This window comes from Ursus americanus, chromosome 8 (genome assembly GCF_024610735.1).
Source record: "Ursus americanus isolate L20-20 chromosome 8, mUrsAme1.1.p, whole genome shotgun sequence".
Classification (NCBI taxonomy): domain Eukaryota; kingdom Metazoa; phylum Chordata; class Mammalia; order Carnivora; family Ursidae; genus Ursus; species Ursus americanus.
The window spans coordinates 69,581,787-69,603,565 of NC_142134.1; the positions used below are offsets into that span (position 1 = coordinate 69,581,787).

Sequence of the window (21,779 nt, forward strand, 5' to 3'; positions counted from 1 at the left end):
CATTTGCTCCTGCTGTCAGCAATCCATCTCTCATGCAACAGGAGACCTTGTGTGACAGACGGCTCCAGGTACATCGGAAAGCCAGAGCCCAGGACTTTGGCAATGACAATAGAAAAGATGGTACTCTATGCACTGTGTCAACTTATCACCATCCAAGAAGAGAAGGTAATCTGAAGGTTTCATTCTGTTCATGGACACTGAGGTCAGCATTAAACATTTTATCGAACTGCCCCCAAAGTGACCTCCTCTAACAACTTTTCCTAAAACTGTCAGGTTCTATGTGTTCAAAATAAGAATTGTGCATTCTACAGCTCTACTCAAGGTTACTGAAAATCCTCTTTTGAAAGCGCATCAATGGTTTTAAAAATACACATGCAGAGAAAACTGAAACATGCATTTTCTAAGAAAAACAAAATTAAAAAGCTTCTTCCTTGTTGTTTTTGCTTTTTTGGGTTTTGTTTTTTGTTTTTTAAGATAGAATCAGCTTTGATGTGATGGGTGCACTGAACATGTCAGGCAGAATGTTATCAAAAGAAGTAGTTTGAAGCCATTCCTGGAGGAATATATATTTTGATGTCCAACTGTCCTTGTCTTACATGAAAGTATTTGGTTTAGACAAAAATTTACTTTGACCCAGAAATGACAAACATGCACAATTAATGTAAAAACAACAAACCTAGGCCTTGGAATAGGGGACTTTGAACTCTTTGATTAAAGGCAGTTCAAACAACCTGACCATATACTGCTTTTTTAGGAAACCCCGATTTGTAAACGGGGAAAAAAATGGTTTCACTGAGTCCTCTGAGAAAAGGGCAGATCTAGAAGTTGAATCTTGAGTATTCTTTTGGTCCCTGAAAGATCACTAAAATCCATTGCTTCAGCGAAGATAAATGTCCACATCGCTTGACTAAAAATCTCAAGCAGTTAAGCGAATACCTCCCTCTCCCCCTCTCTCTCTCCCTCTCTCTCTCTCTAACAAAGCAATTGACAAGGAAATGAAAGCAAAACAATTCTTGTTAGAGACCTGAAATAATTGGCAACCCTTGCTGTTTCCCCCCACATTTCTGTTTTGCCTGAAGCAAACCTCAACTGTGAGTAAGGCCCCTTGTGCATGCTAAAGAAATCAAATCCTTTCTGTTTATAATCAAACAAAAACAACATTTCACAGATGAGATTTTAGCAACCACTGGGCAACAAATATGCCCTTTCAGTGGGCCAGACCATCCAAATCCCAGACAAGTTTCCGCTCTGACTTGATATCCACAGAAGAAAACGATATGGTGCCTTAAACTCAGCCCCGTGGCTCTGCCTGGGGAACCTCCGCTGGAGCAGTTGCCCAGAGGAGAAATGCTTTTGAAAGAGAACTTTTCACCCTCTTGTCTTCTTTCTCTTCTTTAAAAGCAAATTCCTGCTGACCCCTGTTCAGCCTGGAGGCATTTGTCTGACAAGTGGAGGCACATCCTTGAAAGGCAGAAAGAGAGAAATAAGCCACCCCCTTGCCCTGGAGGATTCCAGGAAGAGATGAGGGAACTGACTGGGGGCGGTGCAGGGAAAAGAGGGGGAACTTCCAGCTGTGTGCACAGTCATTTGATAACCTCCAGCAAGAGAGACCACCAAAGAGCAAACAGAAGTGCTGGGACGGCAGGTGAGGAGGGCACCTGGGCAAGAAATGGGAGTTAGGCTGTGGGGACAGGAGAGGAGGAGACAAGGGGCTGGGGTGCCAGGTCACTGTTTTTCTTTTGAAAACAAAGTGCACATCCAGGAAAAGGGGCCAACGTACAGGATGAGGAATCCCACTTAATGTTTGTGTATTCTGTGTCTCGGGTTTGCATTTATTTTCTGCCTCAATACAATGGAGCGGGGCTGGCCATCTGCATCTTGACAATGTGACACTTTTAACTCTGTATAAACCATGCCAGTCTTCTCACTGACATGGAAAATCCAAGGCACTCCCATTTGACAAAGCTCCTACTATCTCAGAAAATGAAGGCACAGAACAGGGCGATAAAAATGGGCTCTGTTTTCAATGCTCATATTTAAACCCTGAAAGGATGTAATAAGCACCTCTTCCGATATTATCCAAGCAGACACAGATTGGGAGTGTACGTTTAAGTTCATCTGCAGATAATGCTCAAGCAGAGAAGAGCAGGCTTGGGCAAATTAGGTCTCCATCGTTCTGCTCCAGGGGCACAGAACTGACCCCCCTCCAGCCCTCACTACCATCCTGGGCCTCACCTAGAGAGGTCCTGAATTCAGGGACCAGGGAAGGCGCAACCAGCGGAGTCAAGGAGAGGATGATGGATGGTGAGTGGTGGCCCCTCAATGCTGCTTCACATCAGGAAAAACCTGCCTCTGGGAACCGCTCACCACCCTCCACCAGAGAAAGTTGCTTTTTGGTAATCCTGCCACCTCACAGTGGAGGGGGCCCTACTGGACAGGACGGGGCTGCATTGAAGGAATCTGAAAGCCGTCCCCAAGCGATGCCTTTCAGGCTGCAGAACAGAATTAGTTGCAACAAAGCCCACTCACATATGCAAACACGCACTTCTCTCCTGCACACACAAAGGTGATATGAAAAATAGTGCTATCTGACCTTTATGAAGCCATGTCGCAAGGCCCAGTGCTGATGCTGGCTGGCGGAGGCCATGGAGAGCGGTGGGGGGCGGGGGGGAAGGTACGGATGCTGCAGCCCAGCTGCTGGGTACCCGCCCGGGTCCCGAGTCCCGCTCCACCACCTATGATCCGTCATGTAGGTCTTGCCTTCTCATCTGCAGAAGAGATCATCACAGCACTTATGATTACAGTAGTCAGGAGGACGAAAGGGCTCAGTTCTTGTGAAGGTATCCAGGAGAATGCCAGGTGCATAATGAGTATCACCTAAGAGTTAGCTGCTAATACAACATAGTCACTCTTCACCATAACTTCAGGCAGTATCTATGATTAGCTCATTTTTAAAAAGATTTTATTTATTTATTTGAGAAAGAGAGAGCAGAGGTGGGGGCAGAGGGAGAGGGACCAGCAGAGCCTGACGCAGAGCTCGATCTCATGACCCTGAGATCATGACCCTGAGATCATGACCTGAGCTGTAACCAAGGGTCAGACACAACTGACTGAGCCACCCAGGCACCACTTATTAGCCCGTTTTACAAATGCATCTATGACTTGGGTCAGTAAGGAAGCTGCCCATGTTACATAATGTTTGTATAAAAAGGCAGGTGAGGGTTCAAACTCAAGTGTGTCGGATTCCAATGTCTGTTACACTGATTATTTTTTTACTTTCTCTCATCATTAACACCCTCCAAGAACAAGTTGGCATTGATACAAAACTCAAGTGAAAAAATGCAATACACAGCATTTTTCACTTTTTTTTTCCCCTTAGAAAAGAGGAATATAGAAAGCTGGACAGTTTTACTTCCTTTTACTCATCAGCTTTCCTTTTGTCTCCTCTCACTCTTTATCTTTCTCTCTTCTCCCTCGTTCTCCTTCTAATGATAAAATGATCTGACATAACACAAAATGCAAATTATGCACTACTGCCTTAAATTGTTCCAGTTCATTTAGCTCACCACGAGCATTCATTACAGCTAATTATTGTAACAGATTTTTATTATTCATAATTATTTTTTCATGTTGTAATGATCATAAATTTTAAAAATTCTGGCCATCACGAATCACCATTCATGCCTGTCAGGGTTGCTTTTTTTTTTTTTTCTTTTTTCCTTACAGAACATTTAGATGCTCATTATCATCAATGTATTTGTAGGTTGTTATTACTCATATCCAATAAAGCCCTTTTGGGGTATGCAGAGTGACTTCGGAAATGCGGTAATTCTGGGGTCTAATGACAAACTGATGCTGTGTTTAATTTTAGAAAATCAAATTAACTGCCTCTGATTAAATGTACAGCAGAATTCACTGTTAACTGTGTCAGGTTCACGACTCCAGGCAGAGAGAGATACTTCCTTAACTTATCACTATGCAGAAAGTACTTTTTTTTAAGATCATCTTCCCAAACTGGTAACTAGGCAAGTACACCCACTTCCTGGGAATGAGAAAAGCATGAACAACAACAACAACGACAAAAATACAAAAAACCCTGGAAGTGCATTTGCACCGCCAGTGACCAGAATCAGGGTACAGCAGGTGCAAATCTCAGGCCACATGAAACAAATCTTATTTCATTATTTTCTTTAGATCAACTTAGTTTGGTTTAATTGCCCCATTCCTTGTGCAGCACATGGAGAATATCAGCTCTTCTTGGCACATCGCATTCTTGAAGTGCCAGGGGCACTTGAAGAGCACATTCTACCTGCTGGGGTTCTGTCAAGATCAGGGACATATTCAATGCTGAGGTGTCACCTTTAGTGACCTATCGCCTACCCCCGCTCCCTCCCGCTCAAATGCCTCTCCTTGCATGGTTCTATCAGTTTGGTTTTTCTGCCAAGACTGAGGCAGAAATCTTTGACTTAGTTGGGCGTCCTGGACACAGAATTTGTCCTCCCTGTGTCCCTCCCAGGGGCTGCCACATCCTCAGATGTTATCTTGAGGGGTATACGTCCCCTTCGTCAGTAAGACCTACTGTGTTCACTTCTCCGTGGCACAACGTGCAGGAATTCACGGACAGGCAATCTCTTCTCTGTCGACAGTCTCATGAGATCCTCAGTGGCAGGACACGAAGTAGCATCTAAATAGTCATGCTTCCTAAATGTGAATCCCAGGTTCTCACCTGCTCTCTGAGCTTCAGACTCTATACTTCCTCGACATCTCTTCGTATGTATCTAATAAACATTCCAAACTTTGCATGCCTAAACCAAAGTACTGATTAGCTTTCCGAAACCTGCTTCTTCACAGTTGCTCCATTTCAGTCAATGGTGCCCTGTCTACTCACTCACTAACTTGGCCTGAGAGTCATTCTTCAGGCCTTTCCCTACTTCCACAGCTCAGCAATCTCTCAGCAAATGCTATCACTGGTGTCTCCGGAACGGTCAGCATCTGTATGCTCCTCAGGATCGTCCCCGCCAACAGCCTAGCGCAAGCCCCATCACCTGCCCCCTGGGTGCCTGCAACTAGTCTCCGAGCCCTGACTTGTAGCGCTCACGCTCCAGCCTCTGCGCAAGGCAGATCATTCTAATGCACAGATCGGACCATGTCACATCTCGGCTTCCAACCTTCCAGTTACTTTTCATTACACTTAAAATCCAAACTGTCCCTTCCTACAAGACTCTAGGACCTGGCCCCTGGCTTCCTCATCTACTGCCACAGCTTCTTCCTTCCTTCCCTTCATCCACAACATTCCAGTCGTACTAGCCTCCTTCCCATCCTTAAATAGAGCTTATGTGTTTGCCCGTTGATAGGTATTGTTCCAGGTGTTGTAATAAAATACAGGTATTTTTTTTCATTTAATCCTTGCAACATGCATTTAATCCTCATTTTTACGTTAGGCACTATTATTATTGCTATTTTACAGATTAAAAAATAGAATCTTAAAGAACATATACTATTATGTGACAGATCAGGGTGACGGAAATAGGAGAAGGAAAAGAATTATAACAAAGGTTGGTACATGGGTATCCTGGCACTATTTTTTCTGAGTCAGACATTCTCAAATAGAGCTGTTTCCTCTATACTTCACCATACTGCAAAGCTTTCTGTCCCAAATGGTCAGTCCTTCTACCCACACGGCTTCATCAGTTACTCTTCTTAACCCTGGGCATCCTTTTCACTCAGTCACTTAGAAATTACTAGGCCAAGGACAACTGAAAGAGACAAGGCAGGGGCACCTGGGTGGCTCAGTCCGTTAAGCGTCTGCCTTCAGTCTGGGTAGTGATCCCAGGGCCCTGGAATCAAGCCCCGCATCCAGCTCCCTGCTCAGCAGACAGTCTGCTAGTCTCTATCCCTCTTCTCCTGCTTACGCTCTCTTTCTCAAAAAAATACAAAAAAAAAAAAATTAAAAAAAAGAAATGAAGGCAAAAGAGACAAGAGAGTTAAAACAGAAAGAGAGAGGGAGGGAGAGAAAAGACAGATATTCTTTGAGGCTGAACATATGCTACCAAAAACCGAAGAAGGATACGTACATTACGGTTCCTCGTCAGCAGTGGTTCTCAACTGTGGGCAATTTTGCACCCCAGGGGACATTCGGCAATGTGCAGTGATACTTCTGCTGTCACATCCGGCGGGCAGAGAGAGCTAGTGGGCAGGCTCTAGGGCTGCTGCTGAACATTCTACAAGGCGCAAGATAGGCCCCACGTGTCAGTAATGCTGACGTTTAGAAATCCTGCTTTATGACAGAATTTTACACTGCTAACAAAAAGTATGTTTGAGGGTGCCTGGGTGGCTCAGTACCTCACTTCTTCGGCTCAGGTATTGATCCTGGCGTCCTGGGATCAAGTCCTGCATCAGGCTCCCTCTGCCTCTGCCTCCCTCTCTCCCTCTCCCTCTCTCTGTGTCTCAGGAATAAATTTTAAAAACCTTTAAAAACAGTATGTTTGAAAAGATTATTTCATTACATGGGTACAAAGTCTGAAGATACATAATGATAGATGAAAAAATGAAAGTCAAAATTGTATATGCTTTGATTTCAAGAAAAATACAACACACATAACTCTTCTGCAGAAAAAGGAGACTTAACAGAGATGTACCCAAATAGTAACAATAATTACCTCTGGGCAATAACATGGCAATTATTATTTTATTCTTTGTGCCTTTCCTTAGGCTTCTTCAAATGAACATATATTACTTTAGGAATTTTTTTTTCTTTTAAATACTTCTGAATTTGTATCTCAAGCCTTGCTCAGAAGGCAGCCGAAAACTATCCCCCGCTGCCTTCTTGGAACTTCAGTAAATATCTAGTGAAATATCTGAATCGGCCATGTCTAAGGATTTCTTTATCATAGATAACAGTTACGGAATTTCATATTCAAAACCTAAAGTCCTCATAAGGCCTGCACAGATCGGTCTGCAAGTAGAATATGATTTATATAAACAAAACCCACAAAAACCAAAAGAGAGCGGTGCAGAGACAGGACAGCCTTGTTGCACTCAGGGGCCAGGTCTTCAGGGGAGAAGCACAAGGAGGACCCAGGTGGCAACCATCCCACAGACTTCAGACAAGCCTTGTTCTGGGAGTATCTCCGGTAACTATACAGGACACCTGTGGTGGGGGTGGCCCCTGTACTCCTTCAGGGTCCTCTGAGCATCCTGAAACTTACTGGTCAAGAGTAGGAAATTAAAGACAAAATTAGAGAGGGCACCATCTCTCTTATTCATGTATTTAACATTTAACCCGTGCTCACTATGTCAACGAGCATTTTGCAAGGCACTGGAAGCACAAAATTACGTATGCAGAAAATGCTGGAACAACGTGAGAAGGCAGAGATAAAATTATTCACAGGGTATTTCGGAAACACTGAGCAAGAGGAGCATCTAACTAAACCAGGCTGGTGTTCGGGGAAGGCTTTCTGGAGGAGATGCTACTTGAGTTGAGACTGAAAGCAGATGAAGGGGAGGAGAAGCCAGACCACTCCAGGCTGAGAGCGCAGTACTTGCAAGGCAGGGACATATGCTATACGCCGTACTCTAATTTCAGACCGCGAAATCTATGCTGGCTTAACTACAGTTGTTTAAATATCATCTGCATGAGTTTTGTCCTCTTCATACATCACAGTTACTAGTATGTACTTAAAATTTCCATACGAATCCAACTCACAGTTTTTTAAAGATTTTATTTATTTATTTGAGAGAAAGAGTGAGCGTGAGCAGGGAGGAAGGGCAGAGAGAAAGGGAGAAGCAGACTCCCCGCTGAGCAGGGAGCCCAACATGGGACTCGATCCCAGGACCCCGGGATCACAACCTGAGCTGAAGGCAGATGCTTAACAGACTAAGCCACCTAGGCACCCGCCCCCCACTCACATTTTGAACAGAAATAAATCTGCTTAGAGATTAAACTGTATACCAACTCCATTGAAGAAAAAGCAACTCAATTTGCAAGAGTATGCATAAAAACATAATGGAAAGTAAGCAATATTGTTAAATTATAGTTAGATATTGTTGGCTGCCAAAGATTGCTGAGCCAGCATTTCCTTTTTGAAGAGGGAGAGGTGCAGGTATAAAAGAAGTATTAAAACATCTAACTTAGAATTTAGACTCTCCACATAGGAGGAAAAGAGCTGCTAAGAGAATAACATCATTGCAATATTATTTATTATTATATAAAGCTGGATTCCTAAGAAACAACAATACCTAAGTTACTACCTAAAAATCAGCTCCTGTAACCCCCTCAAGAATTCGGTTGGAAATACTACTGTTCTAGTACAGTGCTTCTCAAAATCTGAAGTGCATTCGAATCATCTGGGGGTCTGATGAAAATGAAGATCCTCACTCCATACTTTTGGGGTAGATCCTGATGGGCTCCCAGGCGATGGCCAGGCTGCTGTTCATGGGACTGCACTAAGAGTAGCAAGGTTACTATACACATCACTAGGAAGGAAACACAAGAAGGACATGCTCAAAGGTGTGAGATGAGGGGAAAAAGGAAAGAGATGGAGGCTTCCATATAGGCTTACTCAATCCGCTGCTGGAGTTCCACCCCTCACCATAGGATACAGTGACCACACCACGGAGCGGGGACTGTGCACTGGTCTGAATATTGGCGGAAGAGGGGAGGAAGATGAAGTCCTCTCAGGTTTAGAGTATTTCATCAGCAGAAGAATTAACTGGTCAGCATTAACACGTTATGGCACCTAATCATAGTGATTTGAGGCCAGAAACCATTAAACACACAAATGCATGGGCGCCTGGGTGGCTCAGTCGGTTAAGCGTCTGCCTTCAGCTCAGGTCATGATCCCGGGGTCCTGGGATCAAGTCCCACATCGGGCTCCCTGATCAGCAGGGAGCCTGCTTCTCCCTCTCCCTCTGCTGCTTCCCTTGCTTGTGCTGTCTCTGTCTCTTTCTCTGTCTCTCTCTTTCTGTCAAATAAATAAATAAAATCTTTAAACACACACACACACATAAAATGCACACACTTCAGTATGTCCTTTAAGAGGGGGTGGGTATGATGGTGGGGGGGGTAGGGCGGTTCCTACCTGGCCTGTTCAGCATTTTTCAGCTGGAAATTGCCAAATATCCCCATCAGGTGGCCCTAGTTGTTGGTAATTGTCACTGGATTCTATCCAAGAAGAGCTCTAAAAAGGAACAACCCTGACCTTCTTAAATACAGTTGACCCTTGAACAATATGGGTGTTGGAGGCAGCGACGCCCCATTGAAAATCCACGTGTAACTACTAACTCTCCAAAAACTTGACTAGTAATAGCCTACTGTTGACCAGAAGACTTACTGGTAACACATGCAGTTGATGAACACATATTTTGTATGTTATATTATATACTGTATTCTTGTAATAAAGTAACCTAGAGAAAAGAAAATATTGTTAAGAAAATCTTAAGAAAGAGAAAATTTATTTACAATATTGTATTTATTGAAAAAAAAATCTGCCTATAAATGGACACACTTGAACATGAGTTCAAGCCCATGTTGTTCAAAGGCCAACTGTATATAGTTACCCTAAAAAACTGAGTCTATTTTTGGACTGCCTATGCCTCTCAATTGGATCTTTCTAACCTCTGAGCCTTAGTCTGATTTAATGCATGTTCATTATACAGCCCCACTCAGCCTTCACTCGGAACACATTAACTGAACCTTTACAAGGTATGCTGGGGAGAAGAATCACAGAAGATAGAGGTGACAAAGTTCAGATGGGAAGCTTTCTCAATGTTATTGATAGAGAACAGCAATCACGTCTCCTGGGTCCACACATCTATCAGTGCAGCAGCCAGGCAAACCTAGGTCTGGGACAGTATGCCAAAACGCAGAAAGCAAAACCAATTCAGGCCTCCAGGAGCAGTAACGTTTGGCCACCAACGGGAATCTAATTAGCGACATAATTTCCTCTTCGTGCCCTGGAGTCATGACCCTGGGCATGGCTGAAACCTTGGACAGTCATCACAGACTCCCCTTCCCTAAATTCAAAAGTCATTTGTCAGCTCTCGGCCTGTACCAGGTGATGCCAAAACAAGCCATTTTCATCTCTTCAGGCAAACTGCCAGTCAGCTAAATGTAAAATAATCAGCCAAATGGATGTTTAACTGAACTGACTAGGTGTTTGGTAATTTTTTTTTCCCTTTTCTCTTCTGAATTGACAGGTCAAATCAGTCAGAAGAAACTGCCAGCCCCAGGGAGACAAAGCCTAACTTGTTTTCTATGCCCTTTCCAAGGGAAGGTTAAAATCACCAAACACAAAGCTCAGCGCCATTTTCACTGCATTGCTACAGTCAGACTCAGGAGAGGCAAAGAGAAATTGATATTGTTTAGCAAATAATTCATTAGTTTACTATGCACGAGGAGCTCTCCTAAGCTTTTTACTGATAGTTACTATTTCAATCCTCCTTACAGTCCTTGAGGTACCTTATCAACCCCATTTTACAGATGAACAAACTGATTCACATAGAGGTTAAGTCACTGAGTATGAAGCAGAAAGTCAGTGGGTGCTGGAGCCGGGATCACTCAAGGATACCCTGGCTCCCGGACACTAGTACTACACTCTTTGACCTCAGACCCACTGCAGTCAGATCCCACGTCTAGATGCATGGACTCCCAATTCAGAGGTCTGAAAATACTAATCAGCTGGGAGTCGTGGAGTCCAGCAGTGGCCAAGACAGCGAGATGCGTTTGCAGAAGACATCTGATAGGATTACAGTTGCCCTCCACAAGGATCAACAAGGTCATTATTTATAGAATTAACATAGTTTTGCTGTTCCTCCAGCAGGCCGGGCTAGCTATAATGGGGGAAAATGGGTATGGGATTTCATTCACTCTGTTTGCTTATTTTTTCCTTCCTTCATTCAGAATTTTTGTGAGTGTGACCAGGGTCATTTCGAGCGGACAGGGGTCTGGGTGATCAATGCTCTCATGTTTAAAAGCTGCAGTTGTCACATTTTCTCTACCCATTCATCCATCAAAGGACGTTTATGTTGTTTCCATATCTCGTCTACTGTGAATAATATTTCAAGGAACATGGGTATGCAGATATCTTCGAGATACTGATCTTATTTCCTTTGAATGCATATGCAGAAGTGGGATTGCTGGATCATACCATAGTTTTATTTTTAATTTTTTGAAGAACTGCCATATTGTTTTCCATAATGGCTCTACCAATTTATACTCCCACTAACAGTTCACATGGATTCCCTTTCCTCTACATCCTTGCCAACATTTGTATTTATAATAGCTATCCTAACAGGTGTGAGGTAATATCTTATTGTGGTTTTGATTTGTATTTCCCTGATGATTAGTGATGATTAGTTAAGCACCTTTTCATATACCTAGCCATTTGTATGTCTTCTTCGGAAAAATGTCTATTTGGTGATACACACACACACACATACACATATTGGAATACTGTTCAGCCACAAAAAAAAAAGAAAGAAAGAAATCTGGCCATTTGCAAAAACATGCATGAATGTGGAGGGCTTTATGCTAAGTGAAATAAGCTAGACAGAGACAAAAAAATGCCTGGCATCACTTACATGTGGAATCGAAAAAAAAAAAAAAAATTTTTTTTTTAAGCCAATTTCGTAGAAACAGTATAGAAAGAAACAGAATGGTGGTTGCCAGGACTGGTGGAAAGGAAAATGGGGAGATGTAGGTCAAAGGGTAGAAATTTTCTAGTGGAGGGAGGCAAAGGCAATAAACACAAACATATGTAAATATGTGATGAGTTTTATGGTGGTAAGTGCTAGGGGAAAGTAAAGCAGGTTAAGGGGGACAGGGAACACTGTGGTGGGGTCACTTTTTATCTAGGGTGATCAGGGAAAGTCTCTGAAAAGGTGACATTTAACCTGCAGACCATGAAATCATGAGCCAGAGAGAAGAAGCACCCAAAGATAGAGGATGCAACAAGAAAGAGTGATGCCAGGAGCCACATGAAGGTGATATGGCAAAGAGGATGCAATTATCAATTTTCTTAAATGTTGCTGATATATAGACTAATAATAGATACAGGAGTTGACAATGAAAAGGTAACTAGGGCAGGTCAACTGTATTGAGTTGCTGTAATGGAATGACGAGGATAGAATCTGATGGGAGTGGGTTCAAGAAAGAACAGAGGAGAGGGAGGGAAGATAATGAGTATAAATAATTCACTGAGGTTTGCTGTAAGGGGAGACCTTTGGCTAAAGAGGAATATGAGGTCAAGGAGTGCTTTCTTCTTCTTCTTTCTTTATTAGATGGCACATTACAGCATATTTATATGCTTATATGAACAATTCATCAAAGAGAGAAAAATTAATAGTACAGGAAAGAGACGAAAGGATTGCTGCAACTTTCCCTGAAGTAAAGAAGAGGGTTCGGGATCCTGCGCACAAGGGACGTCGTTGACGTCAAAGGGAAACATGGATATTTCATCCATAGTGATAGGAGGAAATGCAGGGTAACATGGGCTCACACCCAGAGAGGACAGATGTGATTTTCCTTTCTGATTTCTTTTGATATTTCAATAAAACAGAGAGCAAAGGTAATTAGCAAAGGCTTGGCATGGGGTGGGGAGTAAGTGTAGAAGGGTTGAGGAAAGAAAGAATATATCAAATAGTCACCCAGGACAGCAGAAGATTGGTCTGGAGAAGGGCCACAAAGCTACAGCTTATGCACCGAATCCAGCCCTCTGCTTGTTTTCGTAAATACTTTTGTTGGAAGACAGCTACACCCATTTATTTATGTCCTATCTACGGCTGCTATCCTGATCAGATAGCCAAAGTGTGACAGAAACCGTATGGCTCCCAAAGCTTAAAATATTGTCTGTCTGGCCCTCTGTAGAAAACATTTTCTGACCCCTGGTCTAGAACTGAGTTGGATTTTGAAACCGTGTTAAGAGTCACAAGGTTATGGTCACAAATTTGAAGGGAGAGTGGTAAACATGGATGTGACGGTGTGCATATGGGGGGTGGGAGTGGGGAAAGGGAATTCTTTGGATATCTTCGGCTGTTCAGATACATGTATAGAAGAAGAGAGCTGGAATTGACCAGGATGGGTGTTGCATCAGACAAACAGAATAAATGGAAAGAATGGAAGAGAAGACGAGGGGGGATAAAAGCTATGAGTAATGGACCTTGGAATCAATGCTGATTAAGTGAGGTCATGAGGGGAAGAGTGTCAGGAAAATAAAGTATCAAGGGATTCTGTGTCTTAGTGGGCTTCAGGAAATATTAAATTAAAGGGAATGAACACTAACGGCATGAGGAGAAAGAAGATGCTTGAAATTAAAATTATGGAGGGACTGCCATTTTGGAAAATAAGGAAAGGCAACCGAATCAGTTTAGTGAGGTGAGGATAAAATTAAGTAAATTTAATAATGCTCTTCCAAAGGAAAATCACATACAAATGTGAGAGATTATTTCCAGTCTCCTAGATCTGAATTTTGCACATGGTATAGCGTTTCAATTTTGGGAGCACACTTAGGAAGCATGCGCAGTGAAGAACTTCCCTCGTTTGTCTAGTTTCCAAGAGATTAGTGAAATTGCATTAGGAAGAGGGGAAATCAAAAGCAGGTAGGATAAAGTGTATGAGTTTTCAATGTATGTCTTATTAATAACTCCATCTCTCCAGGGAAATGGCTCCAACTGAAAGACACTACCCAGGATTACTGTCCCTGGAATGGTTTAGATGACAGATAGAAAGCAGAAACTGCAGATTTCGTTATTTCCCCACACTGTTGATGAAATGGAGCCCAGGATGAGTTATGTGAGGTTTTTCAGGTCTTTCCAAACTAAACACAGTTTGTCAGTTTTCAAAATCATAAAGAATGACCCATCTTCCTACCTTTACCCCTGACCTCACTCATACCTTTTTCTTTTTTAATTATTGTGTCTCTTGTATCAAACACTTAAATGGGGAGATTGCTGGTCTTAGCTGATTCTGTCTATGCTTGCCATCCTTCCTGATCTACCTTCAAAGTTATGGATGCATTCCAAACTGATTAAATAGGTCACAGCCTTTTGGAGAGGTCAAAGCCAGCTGATTCCAGTCAATTGTATTCCTTCCAATTGACAAAATGATAAATGGAGTTTTTTCTCAGGAGGTCATCTCTACAGTTGGTGATTGATAACTTGATATTATGTCTTTCAAGCCGGAGTAACATCTCACCCGCAGCCAGAGTCCATGAATCTGTCTAGATCTTGGGTTAGCCCATCCACCCACAGTACAAAACACTGCATCTGAGTTTATTTGTAAGTTCAGTTATATATTCAAAGAGATATTTATCAATTTATTTTCTTCAATATTTATAGAGTAAATATATATACCAATCTACTGGTTGTGAGGAAATAGAGATGAAAGAAGCAATCTCTCATCCAAGGACATAACAAGCTAATGGGGGGACAGAAATATATACAATAAATAAATAAAATTAAATGTGATAAGTAATAATACAGAAACAATCAAAAGAAAAATAAAAGAGGGACATCTAACCCAGCCTAGAGCAGGGTTTCTCAACCTCAATACTATTGACATTTGGGGCTAGATAATTCTTTGTTGTGAGGGCTATCTTATGTATTATAGAATGTTTAAGATCATCCCTGATCTCTATCCACTAGATGTCAAAAGCAACCCCTCCAAGCTGTGAGAACCAAAAATGTCTTCAGGCATTAATAACTGTCCCTAAGGGGGAAAGGAGACAAAATCACCCTCATTTGAGAACCACCATGCTACAGCATCAGAAAAAGTTACCTAGAGGGGGTTATACCACAGCTGGATCTTTAAGAATAAGTAGTCATTCTTCGATGAATAGAATGAAAATATAATTTTTTTTAAAGTAAAGGAAGCAGCACATGAAAAGACAGCATATTCAGAGAATCTAAGTACACTGATGTGGCTGTAGTATAGACAAAGAACGGCATAGAAGGGTAGACTGCAAAGACAGACTGGACCCAGATTAATCAAAACATTCATAATTGGGATATATTTTGGCAGTTCCAAAATAAGGCATATTATCAGAATTACCTATCTGATTTCAGTTTTACTGAATCAGAATCTCTGACAGTAGGACCCAGGAATGCATATATTTTAAAAGCTCTTAGTCAGTTTAAGGAGTTATCAGAACCTTGTTACTCAAAGATTGGATACTTGATAGAAATGCTGGATCTCACAGCAAACCTGTAGAATCAGAATTTGTAATTTCACAAAATCCCCAAATGATCCCTATACATGTTAAAACTAAGAAGTACTCCTCTAGTCTATAGGAAGTCTTTAAGAACACATAAGTGTATAAAATTAAAGACCAAAAATATACAGGTTTGTTCAGCACTGTTAGTTAAAAAACAAGAGAAATGCATATGAAAACATGCACGTTTGGGTCGCTCTTTTCAAATCTGTCCCACCCGGTACACTGGATATTTACCAGTAATATAAAATATGACCAGCTTTCATAAAATCATTTGGGAAAGCAAGGGACAGGTAAACGTTACCACTGATCATAAAATAACCTCTTATGACCCAAAATCCAATCCTGACATAAATCTGCATCTCCCAGGATCAAAAAACAATCTCAACATTTTAAAGCCAATGAAAGGCACAGTAAAATTTACTCAGTTCTGGTATAACGAAAGGAAATAGATATTACTTTTGAGAGCATTTCACATTTGTCATTCCAGATTCACACGCTTTAATTCCAGGCTAAACTGGAAATTTAACCTACCTAAGGGTAATGGAGCAATAGCTGACTCTAAAAACTAATCACCATCATCATCATCACCATCATCATCATCATCACCACCACCACCATTTGGAGAGCATTTGCAAATCGCCAGCATTGTGCTAATGTTTCATATAAGCACCAGTTTGTCACAGGAATTATTACTCCATTTCACAGATGAAAACACTGACATGGTGAATGGAAACGTCCATGGTCACATCGCTAATAAGCAGTAGAGTCTGAATACAATCCCCTATCATCTGACTTCCCTGCCTTGCTTCTGACCATTCTAATTGAAACCTAACTATTAGAAGATGCGTGCGCAAGCCCCAGCCATGCCACCCTGCAGGCTTAATCATAAAATGTCTGAGTCAATTTTTCTATCTGCAAGTCAAAACCAGAAATATCTAATCTACCAAGTTTTTAATGATTAGCTGAAATCGAGTCTGAGAAAATAAAGCATTGTACGATGCAAATCACAGTAAGCAATCAACAGAGAGCTGTTATTCTGACTTTGCATAGCTGTCTCTGAATAATTGTAATTATCCTATAAAATTATGTTTCTATCAGGGGCGCCTGGGTGGCTCAGTTGTTAAGCATCTGCCTTCGGCTCAGGGCGTGATTCCCAGAGTGCTGGGATCGAGCCCCACATCAGGCTCATCCGCTGGGAGCCTGCTTCTTCCTCTCCTACTCCCCCTGCTTGTGTTCCCTCTCTCGCTGGCTGTCTCTCTCTCTGTCAAATAAATAAATAAAATCTTTAAAAAAGAATTATGTTTCTATCAAATGCATGCTTCTTAAGAGTAGGAACCTCTCTATGGTATCTCTGGAGTGTGTGGTCAGGTAGACAGGTTAGACACCTACTGAGGGATTCTGGCTGAAAGTAATGAAAGACAATTACCCGTGAAAATAGAAAAAGACACTGTGATGGTTTGGAAAAAGCACTGGATGAGGAGAAAGCAAATCTAACTTTTTCTCCAACTCTTGCTCTGATAAACTGTATGGCACTAGACAGTCATTCCTCCACTCGGAGACCCCACACTGTCATCAGCAATATGGTCACATTGGGCTATGAGACTACTAAGCTCTCTTTTAGCTCCGAGATCTGTGCTTAGGCGTCAAAACTGATGTGCTCAGAGACCCTGAGATGAATTATACCACTATTACAAAAACCCTTCTGGACAATGGATTTGAAATTATATAATGTCAGGGTCTAGAAGTTTGACAGTCAACTCCAAGGGAAAAAGAATCTAGTCAGGTTCTGTTTTATCCTGTGATATATACGTGGATTTTATCTACTCATTTCTGAAAAGCAGTGAAAAGGACAGATGAGGTTCCTGCCTTCATGGAGCATACAACTTAATGGAGGAGACAGAAGAAATAAACAATGAAATAACCGCGTTGTGATACGTTCTATGAGGAAAACAGGGTGCTGAAGTCAGGGATCACAGAGTCCTGGTGAAGGAGAAGCTTGGGCAGGAGAAGGATCAGGGACCTCCATTTTGAGTTGTTGATATCCCACTGGAGGGTAAGAAGACCAGGGGAAGAGAATCTCAAGCAAGGAAAATAGCCAACACTAAAATCATGACATTAGAAAGAAGTCACATGTTGGAGGACCAAAAAGAACACAGCACTGTTGGTGCTAAGGAGTGAGATGAAGAGAGGCACAAAATGAGGCTGGTGGGAGCAATGACCTTGGAGTCCCCGGCTAAAGGATTATTATTTAACTTCACTGACCCCTGTTTTTAAACAAAGTTTATAGCAAAAATTAACCAAGTTCTTAGTGTTTGCCAGGTGCTGTCCTAATTGCCTTTCATGTGTTAATTTATTTAATCTTCACAACAATCCTATGAGGTGGGAACTGAGATTACTCACGATGAGGAACCTGGACCAAGAGAGGTTAACGAACTTGCTGAGATCACACAGCAGGGACCTCTCTGAGCCAAGACTCATTCCTAGGCAGCCTGCTGCAGAGCCTGTGCTCTTGCCGAATGCGCACTGGGGTGTTTTGTAACTTGGAGGTTCCAGGGGCTTGATTTGTGTAGACTGAAAACATTCCAGAACCGAGTTTCATTTCTCCTTTCCCTACCTTGTGAAGAAGCACTGCTTGACATGATACAACAGGACATGGAGTGTTTGTGAATGCCATGAGCCCAACTCCTTCAAAATGAAAAGTGCACCCCTTAAAAGAACAGACTAGTAAGCAAGAGGGTGGCTGCTATTTGAAAGATTATTTTTTCAAACATAGTTCATGACACATTTAGCTTGTGTCTTCAGACTCAGTTAGTGAAATTAGCCTCAGTATAAGCTTGATTGATATTATTCTGGACCAGTGTTTTTGTTTTGTTTCTTTTTTTGTTTTTCAGTTAAAACAACTGAATCAGATCTGCTGGCAGAGTTGCTGAGAGTTCTTTGTGCCTCAACAGGCACACCTATGAGATGGAGATTATGTATCTATGTATAAAAATAAATAGTTCAGATAGATGGGTAGTCAGATAAAATAGATGATAGATAGACAGGGATAGGTATGATAAGAGAAGGTACCCAAGACGCTGCTATTATTAATATGCTAAGCAAGCAATAATGGCAATTTACATATATATTGAGTGTCCTGTGTGTAAGCTGTGTTCCAACCACTTTTTATGAATTCTTTTAATCGTTTCAACAATTCCATAAGTTATGTATAATTATCTCCATTTTACAAATGAGGACACTGAGGCACAGAGAGATTGTAACTCCTTCAAGGTCATAGAGTTAGCAAGTAGTGGTGTCACTATTCACAGCCACCAAATCCATTTTCAGAGTCTGTTCTCCTAACCACTACCTGTACTGTCCCTCACTGTCAATTATATCTTAATTAGCCCTCCTTTACTACTGTCGGGAAAGACTCTTACGCTTTTCCTAACGTCACTATACACGGCATAGCAACACTGAATAATATTTCTGATAGCTGTCAAAAACAGTAACTAATTAAAATGGAAGAATATGTCAGTTTCTTCTTTGCAGGGGAAATCCTTAAAATAACATTTATCTCACCTCTCTGGCTTTGTGCTTAAAGAGGCAGGCCGAGACTTCTGGGAAGAAGTCAGCCTTTTCTACGGTTTCTACGCTATCCTAAGGTAGGTGCTCATATCCTGTCCTATGTTCCCCTGAGACTTTCTCTCTCCTGTTCCCACAGCCCTATCTAGTGTCACTGAATGGGCATCTAAGAGCCTTGCCAACCTACCCAGCCCATATCTGCTCCTGAGTTGCTTCCAGCACATCCCACCACAGAGTGGCCAAACTTCCACAGCAGGTGTGTGTCCACAGAGAGAACTTAACCCACTGGGACCCAGCTGTGTTAACAACACACCCTTTTTGTTTTGATAGCACCCAAAGCATGCTCACTACCGAACAATTATATCACAAAGATTACCGTGCTTCATGATTATACCTCTTTCTTGCACTATTGTATAAGCGATTGAGGGTAGCGCTGTCTCTTATTTGTTTCAGAAAACGTCTGAATTGTTTTCTCTGTAAGAAAGATGTAATTAAAGATATTGTTAAGGACTTCTCTTATTATTTTTGTGTCATCTCATATGAAAAATGCTTTTTTTTGATTGCTGGAGAAAGCTTCAATTGTATGTTTTCTTTTGGAAAAAAATCAAAACTAGTATAACTGGCTATCTTTGTGAATGCATCCTATGTTTTTTGGTCACTGGAAAACTGAAGGTCAATTCTTTCTATCTAGCTATCCATCCATCTATCCGTCCGTCCATCTGTCCATCCATCCATCCATCCATCCATCCATCCATCCATCCATCCATCCATCATCAATCTAATCTAGGAAAGAACCATTTCACTAAACATTTAGTGAATGAAAGAAGGAAGAAAGGAAGGAACTGATACCATAGCTATGGACTAAAGTCCCTCACTAAGTATCTTGAAATGGAATGTCAGAGATGAGTAAGAAAGGGACTGAATGAGAGGATATGTTTCTCTTGACATACCCATCTATATAATTGGAAGAAAAACTCAATTTTTATATCAATAATTTCCTACATATTCATATTTTTGGTAAAAACAAAATCAGGCTAGATATAGAGATAAAGAAATGCACACAGCTTTGGCAAACAATATAGCCAAGAGAATACATCAGTCACAGCTACAGTAGCTATACAACATTTTTTGGTAAAAAGTCTGGCTATACCTATACTCCAAACATAAAACTTGCTATGACAGACACCCGCTGAAATATGTTCCCTTCCTGCTATTCTCTCTGTAGTGACTCTTTTACCTAATACTGGTCCTTGGGGAAATAGCTTCTTTCCAACTTTATTAATTTGATTTGAGTACATCCTACCCACTACCCATAAGCACCCTCCACTCCTGAGCAGAAAATTTGCCCCGGACTTAATGAATCATAATAGCCCATTTCACTAGCCCCATGTTTGATCCAGGAGGGCAAATGAACTATGTTGAGCCAATGAGTCTTTCGCTTGGGTTATTCAGTTTGGGGCTGGAAGTAAGAAGATCACAAAATACGATAAGGTAAACTACAAGCTGCTTATCATCACCTTCTCCACTATGCAGAGCAGAGTGACAAGCACAGGGTTGGAGAAAGAGCAAAGAAAAAGGAGTAGGAGGGGGACAAGAAGGGGAAAAGCAGAAAGACATAGAGTAAGGACTTCCCTGGGATCATTTGTCCCTTTCATGCTTAAAGTCAGCTCCACCTCTGGACTCAGACTGAGCTAGTATTCCCACACTTAGTATTCCTACAAGTGTTCTAACAAAGGGAGTTCCCCTAGCATTCTTTCTCCAGCCACGGTAAGCTATTAAACTACTTGCTAATCGGGTTAGAATGGATTTTTTCATACCTTCCTCTGCTTTTTGCACATATACCCTCTATTCCAGTTACTTACTGCTGTATAGCAAACTACTCCAAAACTTAGTGGCTTAAAACAATCTTTTATTTTGCTGTTATTATTGAGAATCAGGAATTTAGAAAGGGCTTGGCTTCATGTGGCTTTGGGGAAGGTGTCTGGGCTAGAAGACATACTCCTAAGATGGTCTCTTCATGTGCACATCTGGTACCTTGGCATGTGGTTCCCTGGCTTCCCATTCTCAGTGACATCCCACCCTCTAATGTCTCCCTGGGGCTCAGGTTTCTCGCCATATGGGTGCTTCAAGTAGGTGCTCTTCTGAGATGGGTTACCAGAGGGAACACCCTAAAAGCAAGAGTTCTGAAGGGGCCCAGATGGAAGTGTAAGGTTTCTTAAAATCTATCCTCAGAAGTTACACAGCACCAATTCTGCCACAGTTGCCTGACCAACAGTGAGCCAGCCCAGATGCAAGGATTGGGCAGTGCACAAAGGCAGGAATACCGCAAGGATTATTACCCACCTCCCTTATCTGTCTGGAATTGGATGTCCTTGCTGTCCTGGTTACTCCTACACATCCCTGGGTTCTTAGCTCAAATACTCCCTTCTCTGAGAAACCTTTTTTCACATGTACATGCTTCTGTCATAGTGTGCGTTACATCCCCTTGTAGTATGATTCATAAGTTTGTCTCTATAGCAGACTCTGAACACCTTGAGGGGGTCAAAGATGTCTTAATTCATCATTATATCTGAGACCTTAACTTATCGCTGGTGCTCAATAAATGTTGGCTGGGTGAGCAAGCGTATATATGTCAACACATTTACTCCTTAAGTTGAGAAAAATTGCAGTAGATGGATTCAAGTGGAATTCTTGCTCCCAGAGAAGTTTCTGGGTCAGGACTACGTCAGCTTGTGGACTCTTTCCCCCCATGATATAGTCACACATGATGTCAACTAATATCAGGTTATAAAAAATTGACTCAGCTCAAAGTAGCCAAACAACTGATGTCAAAGTGTTTCAGGATCCTGTCCGCTCAGTGAGCCCTGTCTTTCTCAGACACTTTAAGAAAACTTGTGAAGTCATACATTTATCTAGACAGGTCCACAAAAAATGTAGCACAGGACAAAATGCAGCTGGGATTTAGTCAGAGGAAAATTATTTTCCATGATTTCTCTAATTTGATAT

The 21,779-nt window shown here is 41.8% G+C and overlaps 1 long non-coding RNA gene across 2 annotated transcripts in view; it reads right to left on the minus strand.

The window, feature by feature from the left end:
* Positions 1 to 1,491: 1,491 nt before the first annotated feature.
* Positions 1,492 to 21,779, minus strand: part of LOC148109602 (uncharacterized) — a 244,282-nt gene continuing 223,994 nt past the window's right edge. For both annotated transcript variants that reach the window (XR_015725581.1, XR_015725580.1), the window contains 2 exons: positions 6,075 to 6,221; positions 1,492 to 2,768 (listed from right to left, as the gene is read on the minus strand). This is a non-coding gene — a long non-coding RNA (uncharacterized LOC148109602). The remainder of the gene's footprint in view (positions 2,769 to 6,074; positions 6,222 to 21,779) is intronic.